Here is a 5,020-nt window from a genome sequence, read left to right as displayed (position 1 = left end):
GAGATCACTTGGATTGGAGGGCGGAGAGAATGGATGTGTCCAAGAAATTAGGCATCTTCAGGAAGAGGTGGTGTGCACCACCCTTTGTCTACTATCAGTGGTAGACATCTAGTAAAAGAAGACATCAATAATCATGCAAGAAGAATAAGTGACTGTGTTTGGTTCACTGAGAGATTGGATGTTTGCTGAAAATCTATGTAATATTCAAAAATTATATAAATTAAATAAAAGTAAATGAAGCCACCATCTTGAAGCTCTGAACAATGGATTTTCTGACTCCATATTTTACTGATGAAAATTGGTTAGCTTGCTTTATGGTTCAACAAATGAACAATATTTAACGTTTATTAATAAAAATTAAACATAACTAAAACCATCTATACATAAAAAATAACTATTTATTAAAAAAGAGGATATTACAATATGTATTTTATAAAGTTACAGCCAGCTGTACAACTCATATCTGCTGATCTACTAAATCTACTAGATACCTTCTCTGTAAAGGCGCCTGATGGCGTACGCCACTAGGCGCTCTCCTCCATCTTCTTCCTGAGACAACATCGCTCCTAGCGCATATTCACTTTCATCTGTGGTTATTGTTCATTGCCGGTTAAAATCCGGAAAAGCGGGTACCGGCTCTTGCTGCAAGCTCTCCATGCACCTGATATTGTCCTCTATCATCAGGGTGACAATCATCTTCCTGCCTTTCTTGAGTAGGTTGTTGAGTGGAACGAGATACTCTGCCATTTCTGGTGCGTAAACTCCTGTAATAATTTAGAATCCCTAACAAACTCCAAATTCCTTTCATGTCAATAGATACTGTAATTTTCTCTATAGCTGCAACTTTATCCTCATCTGATTTTACTCCCTTCTTAGAAATCATGTGGCCCAAACATTTTATTTGCTCCTGCCCCAGCGCCGACTTTTCCCCTAACAATTTGAGCCCAAAATGTCTGATTATCTGGAACATGCTATTTAAGTGTCGCAAGTATGCATTCTTACCGAACACAAGGAGGTCATCCATGTAGATCTGACATGGATGGTTAGGGATGGTTATGTCTATATGACATATAGATTCATCAATTCCTCTCAGAAACTCATCCATCAGGTTATGGGGGCATTTTTGAGACCTAATTGCATCCTTGTAAACTTATAGTGACCCCTCTCAAAAGTAAATTCCGTCTTATGTTGATCATTAGGGTGCAATTTAATTTGATGATACCCAGCCTTCAAGTCCAGTGTGCTGAATATGGTCGCCCCACTTAGTCTGTCCAAAATATCTTTGAATATGGATATCGGATACTTCTCATCGATGTATTTTCATTCAGCTTCTTCACAACCCTGTACTTCTTGGTATTTTTGCCTGTGTGATCTTCTTTTTCACTGCCCACAATGGACTATTGTATGGAGACGTACTGTCAATAATGATTCCCTGTCATTTTAAACTTTTGAGTTCCTCCCGGATGTGGTGACGTAGTGCCTGTGGGTATCTCCTCTCCTTTACGTATGTCACCATGTCCTACTTCAGTGGGATCTAATGGATAGTCTTTCCAGTCGCCCCGAGGATATCCCCTTCTTTAAAAAAAAATATCCTCATATTCCCTCTTGAGTTGCTATCTTACAGTCCTCAACCTGATTGATGCTCCAATCCGCGCTCTCGGTTTTTCTCCGCCAAAGACATTTGTACATTTTATCTGCCACATTAATTCTCCATTTTTCCTTAATAGTCTTAACCCAAGCTTCCACCTTTCCTAACAGGTCACACCCTACTGTCACTTTGTATTCCCTCAGCATATTCCCTATAATATGTACCGGCAAGTTATCCCTACTAAATCCCCACTGGGTCAACCCTAACTCCCCCTCCCGCTCTACCTCACAAGGGCCACCCAGGGTGATTAATTTACATTGACGTTCCTGAATCATGCTTTTCCGTACTTGTTGGGCATTGGTTTGCCTTGTCCCACATCTCTTCTTTGGTACATATATGGGTACTGTTTGGCTATGTGCCCCTCATTTCCGCACTCGAAACACCTGGTGTGTGGACATTGGACCACTAAGTGTCCTACTTTCCCTCAACCATGGCGTTTTCTGTCCTCTCAGCGCCTGCTGCTTCTGGGTTTCGCTTGGCTAGCTCTATTTTCCTGTTTACTTGCTCTCTCTCTCCTGCCATCTCTATTTTCTCTCCATCACCAAGAGTTTAACATGTTTCTCAGCTGTTGATATTCTATCCAGGTCAACCCTGGCTCTTCTACTTCCCTTTGGGCCTCCATCTCTCTAACGCTTGATTCTATAAGATCTTGAGCACTTTCTACAAATGAGCACTCTCTCACCATTCTCTCCCAGCTATTTTGCCTACTGAATCTTCAGTACCATGGATGGGAATTGCATCTGACCCTGCACTTGGATTGTCTCCATCATTTTACTGAGTTTATCTGCGATTCTGTTGTAGTGTGCCAGCAGCTCCAAGGCATATGACTTTAAAAAAAAAGGTATCAACAAAATTTTGACTAAATGAAACTCAATTTTAGTCCAAACAAACTTAGAAAAAGAAAGAGACGTTATTAAACAAAAATTAGAACTTGAACAAGATCTGATTGTATGAGAAACTAATGTGATGATGGAGAACTTTATAGAGCATTTTGTAAGTCTGGACAAGGTACTTGTAAAAGAACCATCGGATATGGTTAGACTCATCATCTTTCTGAAAAACCAGCAGAATCAGGGTATTTAGTGTTTAGTGCTTGCCTCATCTCTTCATAAGTGAATACCTCTGTCTTTTTAAGATTTGTCTAAATATACAGATTTGAGTGACCGATAATCCTTCACCATTTCTTTCTTAAGAAAGAAATCCTTCTTCTATTTCTATAATCCTTCTCCATCTTTCTTCACCATAATCATTCACCAGATCTTTCCCTGTCACACGCCTGAGTATCAGAAATCTTCAGTTGCTGAAGAACCTGCTCCTCTCTATCCTTCCATCAGTCCTTCAACCTACCATATTGTCGCTCACCATCTAGTACATTCTCGTATAACCTATGCTAGAGTTGATCATCTAGAATGGTTAAATTGATCACTGGCGATATATGCGTAGATAAGAGGATGATGCATAGTGGGGGAACAGTGGGAGTGAGGATATAGGGCAGTAGGTAGCAGGATACCAAGGAGAAAGGCTGGATAGCGAGAGTTGGGAGAGGTCATCTTCATACTTCTGGGGAAGGTGAGACAGTGGCCGAAAAGGAGATAACTAACAACCCTGTGTTCTGGCAGGAGTACAACCGAGGATTATGTGGGGTTTGAACTAAACTTTTTTTTATTTTATGTCCTTCTTTTGTATAATAGTGTAAATTTAGTTTGTCAGGTTAAGTTGGGGAATTCAAGTTAAGGTAATGTCAATCTATTAATTTTATTTGTTTGTTTTTTGTTTGATAAGATTATCTTTTTTTTTCCCTTTCCATTTTATGTATATATATTCTTGTTTTTTATTATTAAACTTTTGTTTATATAGTTCCGTTTGTTTTTTCTTCTGGATCTGATACTCTGCAACACTTAGCTTGGAAGATTGAACCCTCCATTGAACATTGTACTAATTGAGTCAGTTTATTTAATTATTATTGTAATATTGAAAATGATAATTTTATTATCAGTTTATTATTATTTGGTAGGCCCAGTCCATGCATGGCCTACATGAGCTTACTCTAACAGCAGTCATGCACATAGTCTGCTGATATTCTTTCATTTTCTCAATTGTCTGTCAATTGTTGTTGATCGGTTGACCTATTTATTGGGCTGGAAACCACCCTATTACTCAACCAGTTTCTATTCTACAATTGGAAGGAGCCTGTTTTAGAGCTTTATTGAGAAGGTTGTACATTCAGTATTAAGCAAATTCTCAAAATGTTGTCTGTACTTCTTCCTCCAGAAATGGTGTTTTACCATGGTCATTTTTGATCATATTTCATCCTGGATGGTCCACTCTTAAGGTTGTTCACCATTTTATAACATTTGTGAGATTCATTGTTGTTTCTTGAGTTTTTAACTTTCTCAATTTGGTTCCTTAGTGCGTTTTTCTTCTTGGTTCTAACCAACTTCTTTGCTAGCATTCTCGCCTCTTTATACTCTTTGGATCCAAGCCATGTCTTTCTATTTACCCATCTTTTATCCTTATGTTTTTTGATTGCCTGTACACAATCATCATCAAACCAGTAATTGGTTATAAGTAATTAGTACGAGAATATCTTATCTTAGCTCCACTTGCTTTCACTGTGACGACTGTCTTCATGGACTGAACCTTCTTTTCTATACGTCTTATTCTCTGGTGAAGTTTCATAATTACGAGGTACTAATTCGAATCAATGTCATTCCCTCTTTAGAATCATTTACATTCTTTTGAATGAAATTTTTGATTGATTCTAGCACATGATCAATTTGACTTGCTGAGGTGCCCTCCGGAGAGTACCTCGTTTGCTTATGCACAATTTATGAGGGAACATAGGGAAAATACACAACAGACATGTAGTTGGCATAGTCTTTGGTTAAATGGTTAGAAATCTATGATCATGGATTTGATTTATTAATGTAGAGCTATACTAATTCCCAACTTTCTTATTTCTGTTCAAACAATGTACTTCAGCTTAGTGATCTCACTTTATCTTCATTATTTTGTAAATCGAAATAATTACATTTATATAAAAATTGTATACTGTAATAATTTGTAAAAATATTAAAAATAAAATAAAAAATTCTTTGCTAGTTTTATAACTTTCTTCAAATATAAGAGATAACTTTGGGTTCTAATTTAAGAACTTTAATATCAAATAGATAATATAATTTTATTATACAAAAAGAAAGACTCTTAATCTCAGGGCGTGTTGTTACTAGACAATCAGAATACAAACATTTTTACTATTAACTTAAATTAATTAATATCTATTTTACAATGTATTCATATTTAGTTATAACAAAACTAACCAAGCTCTACGATCTTCTTGATTCCTGGTGTCTTCTGTTTTCCTTTGTTCTC

The 5,020-nt window shown here is 37.1% G+C and overlaps 1 protein-coding gene across 1 annotated transcript in view; it reads left to right on the top strand.

Moving 5' to 3' along the window:
- The window catches only part of LOC106689757 (cytokine receptor), a gene marked incomplete at its 3' end in the record, with an annotated part of 33,007 nt that overhangs the window by 22,225 nt on the left and 5,762 nt on the right, over positions 1–5,020 (top strand).

The sequence above is a fragment of the Halyomorpha halys genome, unplaced genomic scaffold (genome assembly GCF_000696795.3).
Source record: "Halyomorpha halys isolate HHAL.00 unplaced genomic scaffold, Hhal_1.1 Scaffold1451.1, whole genome shotgun sequence".
NCBI lineage: Eukaryota > Metazoa > Arthropoda > Insecta > Hemiptera > Pentatomidae > Halyomorpha > Halyomorpha halys.
This window is presented reverse-complemented; position numbering and strand designations above follow the sequence as displayed.